Source organism: Denticeps clupeoides, chromosome 6, assembly GCF_900700375.1.
Source record: "Denticeps clupeoides chromosome 6, fDenClu1.1, whole genome shotgun sequence".
Taxonomy (NCBI): Eukaryota; Metazoa; Chordata; class Actinopteri; order Clupeiformes; family Denticipitidae; genus Denticeps; species Denticeps clupeoides.
Genome location: NC_041712.1, coordinates 682090 through 692244, shown reverse-complemented (window position 1 = coordinate 692244; position 10155 = coordinate 682090). Strand labels below are relative to the sequence as shown.

The 10155-nt window shown below is 44.3% G+C and overlaps 1 non-coding gene and 2 pseudogenes across 1 annotated transcript; 1 reads left to right on the top strand and 2 right to left on the bottom strand.

Moving 5' to 3' along the window:
• Window positions 1-1184: 1184 nt before the first annotated feature.
• LOC114793219 (uncharacterized) lies at window positions 1185-1309 on the bottom strand (annotated as a pseudogene).
• A 4570-nt stretch (window positions 1310-5879) lies between these two features.
• On the bottom strand, window positions 5880-5998 carry LOC114793207 (uncharacterized; annotated as a pseudogene).
• Window positions 5999-6548: 550 nt separating this feature from the next.
• Window positions 6549-6630, top strand: trnas-cga (transfer RNA serine (anticodon CGA)). The gene has a single exon. It is a non-coding gene; the product is annotated as a tRNA-Ser (tRNA).
• Window positions 6631-10155: the final 3525 nt, after the last annotated feature.

Genomic DNA, 10155 nt, shown 5'->3' with positions numbered 1-10155 from the left:
TGTAGTACTGACCCCGTAACAAACTCTGCCACTGATCTGTGACAAAGAGTGTTACGTTCATTCTTGTCTTGCATCTTGCCAGAATACTTGTCATGTTCATTTTTCTTGATCTTTGTTTTCTAGAGTTCTTCAGTCCATTCTGATTTAGAATCCTATTTATTTTTACCCTGCTCTTTATGTGAGCTTCTCTTCTCTACTCCCCGTTTCCCAGATTCCCCTTTCTCAGTGTACTGACCCTGCATGTTGTACGTTTGACCCTTCATCTCACCTTGTGGGGTAGCTCTGTTGGTCATTTTATTTTTGGGATCAAAGTTGATTGTTTGTTAATAATCTATAAAATAAACACCACTTACTACCATTATGTCCCTGTACAAGACACTTAGCCTTGAGTGTCTCCGGGGTGACTGTCCCTATAACTACTGATTTGAAGGCATTCTGCATAAGGGATAAATAACGTAACTGTGAAAGGCCTCAGGTTTTCATATGTCCCACCAGTAGATGGTGGCATTAATAAATTTTTACTGATTTTCCACCCTGTTCCACTCACCAGCAAAATGTGTTCTGTAGAGAATTACTCACTTCATTGTGTGAGCCTGTGAATATGAGTATAGATATGACAGTATCTATATTTATATTATATTATATTCAATATATATATGTATGTTCCACATTGCCCAGCCCTACTACTGAATCAAAGAAGACAACAACAATTTATATTTGTATGGCCCCAAAACATTTTTTCTCATTTTGTTTTACATCCACTACAGATGACACACCTCATACTTTGACCCTCTCTGGACATATGGAGAAAGAATGGAAGAAACCTTGGGACTGAATAATTCAGAGGATAGTAATATCCTAGTAAGAGGGTGCAATGGGCATTCCTGTACTGTTACTGTATACACTAGGTTAACAAGAGTCATGAGCATAAGAAGTCCATTATTTCTAAGATTCTATTTCCATGCTGATGATGCTTAGAGTCATGAGTTCATTTATGGGTCTGTGGGACCTGGGGCTGTGGTGGTGCCAGCAGTCCATGTAAGGGAAATGTTTGTCATTGTGAAACACAGCACAACACACTGTGCACACATTGAAATGTGTCCTCTGCTTTTAACCATTACCCTTGGTGAACAGTGGGCAGCCATGAAAGGTGCCCAGGGAGCAGTGTGTGGGGACGGTGCTTTGCTCCAGTCGAGATTCCCACATTTGGGGAATTCGCAGGAGTCAGCACAGACGGAGTGCAGTGGCTGAGCCTCGCCCTGAGAGAACCGCCTTCTTGATCATGGTATCTATCCTGCCAGGTAAGTATGTCCACCCAGGGACGGATTATGGGTCATGTGAGCCCCCCCCCTCAACAAAAAAAACCAAAAAAAACGGGATGGCTAGTTGCTATGTCACCATGCCACAGTCCAAACTAGTGCGGTGTACCGTGTTGTAAAAGCAGAATGATGTTGACAAAATCTTTAGCTGCTTTTTACCTCGGAAAACGTGAAAAGAAGGTAAGTAAGTTGGATCTCAAATTATAATCAGTACGGCCTAATGCCATTAGCTCACGTTAATGTTAGCACCAGGTTCCCCATCTCTGTTTATAGAGACAGGTAGCAACGTAGCACAACCAGATCGTACCGTAACAAACATTATTTGCATGTCATACAATTCATGCTCTAAATCAAAGCACTTCTATTCAGCAGCCTGGTTATTACCATGGGAAAAGAGAGGTCTCTCCCCATGACGTGCACATTGCAAGTTCTCCAATGTGAAAAAAACTGTTTGCGTGTCAGGATTGCCTGCAGCTGGGCTCCACACCGGAATGCAATCCTGACGCCCCATAAATGCCGGAAGTTTTCGCCCGTTCGGGGTCGCTGGCATTCTGTCACGACTACGGACTTACGGGGGAAGGAAGCGCAGAGGTCTGACATACTGGGAAGGGGGTTTTATTATACAACAAATAAACAAACTCAAAGAAATACAAATAAACAATGGCGCGATGGCCAAAAACAGTTTAACATAAATCAAGAACTGAAACAAACCCGTAGGCGTGTGGCGATTGCCAGAACTCAAAACACATAAAACTAAACAAGGTCAAGTTCGTGCATAGAGTTCACGAAAATGCCAGCGACCCCGAACGGGCGGAAACTTCCGGCATTTATGGGGCGTCAGGATTGGGTTCCGGTGTGGAGCCCAGCTGCAGGCAATCCTGACATTGCGTGGCAAATTGTTTTGGGCTAGGGGCCCCACGGCCCCCCTGCACCCCAAGGGCCCCTGGGCAGCGGCCCCGCAATCCGTCCCTGTGTCCACACCTGCACCTCTCTGGTGGTCTCATCATTGGACTCTGGAGGTGGTCTGTGTGCTTGATTTAGTGCCTCAGAGGGAACAAACAGAAATAGAGGGAGACAGATGCATTGTACAACTGGTACAGAAATATGTGGTTGTGTTTGTACACGAGTTCATGTTTGTCCTGTGTTGTTTCCTGATTGTTCTCACCTTTGTATGATTGTATAAAGCTGCCCTGTTCGTGTCTGTTTGCCGTCAGGTCATTGTTTGGTGATGTTTCTATGTCATGTGTTCTTGTAATAAATCCCCTCTTTTGAGACGTTGTGCGTGTGCATCTTCCTTCCTCGCCATGTCCAGCCATCGTTCCCAGAGAACCGACTAGGAGGTTTTTGGTCACTAGGACCTGGAGAACCCACACTACAGCAGTCCAGGATTACATCAGGTTCTGCACCGACAACGTCACGAGGGACAGACACATTAGGACTTATCCCAACAAGAAGCCCTGGATGGCGAAGGAGGCCTGAAGCCTGCTGAAATCCAGGAATACTGCATTCAGGTCTGGGGATAAGACACTTTACAGTATAGCCTGAGCCAATCTGAAGAGAGGCATCCGAGAGGCCAAAGCAGCATACAGCAGAAGGATAGAGGACCACCTGAGGAGCAACAACACCAAGCAGATGTGGCAGGGAGTCCAGCCTATCACCAGCTACAAATCCAGCAGCTCCTCAGCCACCAGGGCAACACCAAATATCTGCTTTATCAGGAGCTCAATATCTTCTTTGCCTGCTTTGAGATGTTGATCTTTGGCAGGGGGGTGTTACGTCCCTAGAGTTTATTGCTGTGTTTGTGTGTGTGTGTGTGTGTGCGCGTGTGTGTGATTGGAGACTCTGCCCATGCCATCATGTGACATCCACAGGATACATTTAAGAAATGCTTCCTTCTCAAAGATGGCATGATTTCATTAACCAACCAAAGTCAGCGTTGTCATCAGCATCTCTCTGTCGAGCATCAAGGGTGTTGGTGGATGAGAGCTTACAAACCAAGAGGATACTCACTGAAGTGACTCACTGAGACAAGTAGCACACACGGTCGGATGATCAGCAGACACTGCTAAATTCATTTTATGAGCCCTGCTCTTGTCTGACAATGGCATTAGGAGGTGATAGTAGGGTGGTAGTAGCCTAGTGGGTAACACACTCGCCTATGAACCAGAAGTCCCAGGTTGAAATCCCACTTACTACCATTGTGTCTCTGAGAAAGACACCTAACCCTGAGTTGCTCCAGGGGGACTGTCCCTGTAACTGCTGATTGTAAGTCGCTCTGGATAAGGGCCTCTGATAAATGCTGTAAATGTAAAACTACCTACATAAGTTTCAACTGGTATGGAATTCTGCCACCTGATTCATTACTAGAACATCCATCCATGAGAAGGTGGCAGGAGGTGAATGGGAACAGGAGTGGACCTGTGGATGCACCGCTCCACCGCGTGGCGGGGAGGGAGCTCTGGCTCTGTGCAGAGCAGTGGGGAAGGAGGCGAGGGGATGAGGCTGGGGTGGACCTGGGCAGGGGGGAACAGGAAGACGGCTGACCATAGCAAAAGGGGGAATTTTTTTCTAGGAATTAAAATCAACAAAGAGCGGGCAGGGTCCTTGTGGATTTGGTGGAATCGACGTGTGGGGAACCAGGTGGGTTTGAGGCCAGTGACCACCTCGAAGGGAGAATGCCCCGGGGCTGAGGAACAGTGTAGGTTCCGTGCGAGCTCCACCAAGAGCAGTTGTTGGGACCAGGAGGTGGATCGGGCCCAACAGTAGCATTGGAGGTAGGTTTCCACCTCCTGGTTGATCCTCTCGATCTGGCCACTAAATTGGGGATGGTACCCAGAAGACAGACTGACCGACACCCACAGTTGTCCCCAGAAGTGACGCCAGAACCTGGCGATGAACTGGGGGCCTCGGTCAGATAGGAGGTCTACTGGGGGCCTGAACTGCCGCACCACTTCCTGGAGGACGATGTCGGTGTTCTGGGCAGCGGTGGCGAGTCCAGGGAGGGCAACAAACCGGGTCATCTTTGAAAAGCGGTTGACAAGGACCATAATGGTGGTCATGCCCCTGGATCGTGGCAGATCGTGACAAAATCCATGGAGACATGGGACCAGGGGCGATCGGGGCGAGGTAGAGGAAAGAAAGTAGAGGCCTTGTGGTCTCTGGGTGTTGGCCTTGTGTGAGGCAGCAACGTATGTCAACACCTGGCCACCAAAACGTCTGCCGAATGTTGGTCAAGGTGCGCTGACATCCGGGGTGTCTGGCCAGTGGTGTGTCATGCCCCTTTTGTAGGACACGTGGATGGAGAGGGGGTGATAGGGGGTTGGCAGGTACTGTTCGGTGTAGGAAGGGCTGTGTGAGGATGGGGGGACGATGGATTGTCCTCAGCATTCAGGACATATTGGCGGGAGAGGGCATCAGCTTTAGTGTTTTTTGTCCCAGGTATGTATAACTCAAAGCATGTGAAGAATAAGGCCCATCGTGCTTGCCGAGGATTGAGGAGTCATGCGTCTTGGAGATATGCCAGGTTCTTATGTTAGGACTAACAATGGGTGAACCGCCACCTCAAGCTAGTGGCGCCATTCCTCCACCGCCAATTATATGTCCAGGAGTTCCCTGTTTCCGACATTGTAATTTCAGGGAAAAAAAGTTCAGGGGTGTAATTAATTGTCTTGGGGATTGCGTTGAGACCGCTTGAAAATCTTGAACTTTAAACCAAAGGAGCTTGAAAACATATCAAAGAGTGAAAACTCCTGCTTTACTGTCAAGTTATGATGGAGAAAAGGCAAAAAGTTGGAGTGCAACACAACAAATAAAGTGCACACCTTCCAGAGGCAATGCAATACTGGGTCGATGAACGTGTCCATAACATCATTGTGGACACGTAATCTAGACCATGACACTGACTACATCCTGGACTTCTCCAACCCTACAACTGTAGGCCTTATATTATATCATCCCCAACCCTGCACTGACACCATTTGCAGGCTCACTCTACCCTGGAAGGGGGTCCCTCTCTGTATCACTCCTTCCCAAGGTTTCTTCCTTTCTTTTTTTCTCTCTCCTAGAGTTTTTTTTGTGTGGAGTTTTTCCTTGTGTGCAGAAGGGTCAAGTGTGGGGGGTGTCAACTGTAGGGCCTGTCAAAGCCCATTGAGACATACTGTGTGATTTTGGGCTATATAAGAAATAAATGTTGTTGTTGTTGTTGAATGGAGCGGATGGAGCAAGCCCCTTTGCCGACTTTCTGCTTATTATGTAGTCCCACGCTGGGGGACGTATCAGATATTAAACTGACATCATGGTGCGTAGCACCTTAAGGCCGAGGGTCGGACAACCCCACCTAATCCATTCAGGTCCACCCCACTCCATAGCCAAGCCTGTGAATGATTGTCGTAGAGCACACACAGACAAAGAACCTGAAGAAAAGTTTATAAAATGAAAGAAATGAAAAGAAAAAAAGACAGGAAAACGTATCAAAGAGTGAAAATAGCTCTTAACTTACATTAAAATAAGCTAACAAAGCGATGTAAACACTTTCATTTAAAAAAGTTTTTCAATAGTTAAAGCTTACAGCACCTGGTATTCCCAGGCAGTCTCCCATCCAAGTACTAACCAGGCCCAAGCCTTCTTAGCTTCTGAGATATGACGAGATTGGGCATTCTTCAGCTGGTATGGCCGTAAGCAAACTCTGCTTGAAAATCTTGGACTTTAAACAAAAGGGGCTTTTTAAAACACAAAGAGTGAAAATACCCCCTAAATGAAATGATCTGAAAAATTAATTCCAATGATGTTCTCACTTATACATTTTTAATCCTACCATATAGTTTGAAACTGATTGAGAAAAAAAGCAAGTTTCTGGTTTTAACAATGCTCATAATATTTATCTAAGCATTTTACTCTCATATAGTGAGATTGTATGGAATTCAAAGTTCACATTCAGGATGTCCAGTTCACTAATATAAAAGCTATTCTCTTTTTTAAACAATCACGAGCACTATTTAGTTGCAATGGCAGAGTGGTTAAGGTGTTGGATTTGATTATCAATGGTCTCTTCTTGCCCATGCTTGATCACTGCTTGCAGTGTTTGTAGGAACTGCCCTCTTCACCAATTGAATGGCAGTCATTAAAACGGCAAGAAATGTCTCAATCAGATGAGGTGTGTGTCTTCAAGAGGGTCTGCTGATGCAAATTCAAGCCCCTTCTCACAGAGTTGCTTTTCTTGTTCTTTAAAAAGCTGCGATGGCCGAGTGGTTAAGGCGTTGGACTCGAAATCCAATGGGGTCTCCCTGCGCAGGTTCGAACCCTGCTCGCAGCGGAAAAGGGAACTACTTTTTCATTAACTAAAAATGAGCCACTGATGCCTATTGGAATCATTCACTTATGTTGTTTCACTAACTTTGCATGTATCAGCCACTAATATCTTTAAATGAACGCCTTTCTAAAAGAATTAATAGCTTAACAGTTGCACTTTTGTCTCGTCTTTGTTTTTGACGTCTACGTGCTTAGGGATTCTGCCCTTTAAGCCAATGGGATCTCCTTGTTCCGGTTCAAAGCCCGTTCACATACTTGTTCTTCTTGAATTCATGGAATAAGCCTGGCTGTGGTTTGGGTTTTCTTACTGAGCTGGTCTTCTTGTTGGTGAAGTGGTAAGTCACCTCATTAAGTAAAAACGTCATGGGGTTCCATGCTGCGATGGTTACCGCTCTGAATCCAATGACTTGAGTTCAAAACTCAGTGTGGCCTTACCCTGAAGTTTGTTGTTGGACGCTTAAGCAAGAAATGTATGCTAGACATGCTTGTGTTCCCAGCATGTTTAGCAGCCATTTCATGCACTCCACAGCTGTAAGAAGACATTCAGTCTAGGTTCACAGCACTGCTCCCACGCCTACACAGGTCAACTTTGACACCGAAAAGGAGTTGGGGGTTTGGGTGGAGCAAGATGGGAGCCGTGGTGAATAGCTGTTTCAGTTTGAGGAATGCCTGGTGAGCCTGGGGGTTCCATTGGAGTTGTGTTGGTTTGTCATGGGTTGTGCCACCTTGCTGAAGTCACGGATGAAACGATGGTAAAAATTAGCGAACCCAAGGAATTGTTGTAGGTGACAGATGGTTGTGGGCCCAGGCCAATCGGTGACTGCTGTTGATTTGAAGTGGTCCATGGCTATTCCTTGGGGACTGATGTGGAATCCCAGGAAGGAAATTTCGGATGCATGAAAAGTACTCTTTTCCAGTTTGATAAAGTGGCGGTTTTGCAGGAGGCGCTGAAGGACCGTTGAGAGGTTAGGTGAGTAAGTTAAAATGTCTGAATTTTTGAAATAGGCTTCAGACACAGTTTAACACTTGTTAAAGAGTGGGCATCAGAGTTCAAATAAAAAGTTAATTCAAAATAAAAAGATGCTTAGTTAAAAAAAGAAGACATTAAACGTTCCGTAATTCCAAGCTACCTTCATATCCTGCTAGTTTCACAAAATATTTTTAAAGGGTTTTGTTCGGTGAGAAAAGGTGCATTTTCAACATGCATTTAAACACACCCATCCCCTTAGATTACATTTTGAGTGGGTTATGACCAGTATCATCACATAGATGACTTTCAAGAAATAGATTCATGTTTAGAAATTAATAAAAAATTAGAAGAATTTTGAACTTGGCAGGGAGGCTTGTAGCCAACCTATAGGGCAAAAGTTTAAATGGTCTTAAAACCCATATTGCCATATTGCTAAATGCCATATTTGCCATTTTAAAATGATACCTACAGTATCATTTTTTCAGCTTTTCAACAAACAGTGATGGGACGTTGCACACAAAGCATTCATATTTACCAAGTATGGATAAAATATGAGGATCCAGATGATAATAAATTAAGAGCAGTTTGGGAGCTGAAGGAGCAGGCTCTTCTTTGGGAGCTGTACCACAAGAGCCAGCTCACTGAAAAGAGCTGAGCCTCCTATCAATACAACAAACATTGTCTCAAACAGTGATCTAGCAGCATGCAGTTCTGATTTTGAGCTGTAGCTTTTTACTGGAGCAATATTATTCATGCAGGTAGAATAAAAGAGTACTTCCTTGACATTAGAGTAGGTGCTTGGAATTTTTTTTATAAAATTCTCATAAATGCTCACTAAGTGAGCCACTAAGGTTTTAAAACTCCTTAATCGAAGGTCCATTGGTGCAGCAGATGCAAATGGTGATATCACCAATTATTAAAAGATTGTCATTATGTGAATTTCTTGACTGAAATAAAATAGTTTCGACCATCTGGCTCAAGGTGGAAGCACCATAAAAAGGGGAGACCACACGGAAGGCAATTTAACAATTATTTAGTTTAACATACAGATAGAGGAAGTAAAACCAGGATCATTTTCCCCAGCATCTCGCTTCCAACTGCTCCTATATAACTCCCTCTCATTTGGTAAAGACTGGTGTTGTTCAGGATTCCCTATCCTCTGCTGGTCACCAAGGGAAAAACACAGAACAAACAAGACAGGGCGGATCACAGGTGACACACAGGGGTTTAACAATTAGGATTGGTCCTTGGAGGCCTGTACACCACAGCGCATAACACTGGTCAAATAATTGTAAATAAAAGACATACACATTGGGTTCCAGCTGGTGACAAATGAATGTGTTGCAAGAAAACCTGTTGCTGGTTATGGAAATTTGCTTTTGCAATCAATTCTGAGCAGAGGGAAGGCCTTGCTCAGGATGAGGATCTGGCAAATCATCCTTACTGATGCAGTCAAACACCACCAGTGCCTGCAGCTGCAGAGATGAGTTGTACTGGAATGCAAAGATGTCAGTCATTTGAGTTTCTACATGCTGCTACAGCTTTGTCTTAGGAAGATATAAATGATATACTGCAAAAGTGCATTTCAAGATGACAGTGATGAAAGTAATTATTTGTATTGGTAATACACACAACACACAAAACAAATTTAAAGCATTTAAGTCATCGTCATCATGCGTAGCCGTGAACAGCGCCTGAACAGTCCTCACTGCTGAAGTGGAGCTGGGAGCAGAGTGGATGTCCAGGGCGCGGGTGGAAACCATTAGAAGGGTCGCCACGTGAGCAGTCACGTTGTGGAATGAGCATGTAGCGAATGAGGATTGCGATATTGTCCCACATCAGATGTTACACCAGCATTATGATAAAACACATTTGTCGATGACCTTGTACATGCATATTATCACCTGCAAAAGAGATCATTGTTTATTCAGCTTGATAGTTTATCAGGTGCCAGAACCTGAACCTCACATTACATTAAAGGTTAAAGGTGAAAATGTATTGAAATGATTTACTGTAGTCTATTGTCATGGCTGAGACCAATCTGGCCTGATTGACCAGGGCTCCATAAAAGAGAGAGAGATTTATTAAAATCCTCTTTATCCTGATGTCCTGCTTCTGTGCCTCATTCCCCGTCTCACCCCGAATCGTGACATCTATAGTCTTTTTTGCATCACAAACAGCTGGAATTTTCACAGGGATGTGTTTTTATCTGCTGTATATAAGGATCTATTTATTAGTATGTTATTAGAATTACATATATATACAGTGACTTGCAATAGTATTCACCACTGGCAGAAGACACATTATGTTGTGTGCACCATGTGCTGTGCTGCAGAGTATCACAACATTTATCCCTTTCACTTTCAAGCCCCTCCATTCATATTTTTTCTATTTGGATGCTTTTGGGTAATTTTGTAGCCGTGTTATTCAGCATAGTTAGCACTCTGAAGCAAGATCTGACCACAGCCTCAGTAGCTTCCAGTGTTGGTATCAGTAGTATTTTGTGTAGGTCCATTATTTAAAGTCAACATTTTAAAAACTCATTTCAATTTCCCTATT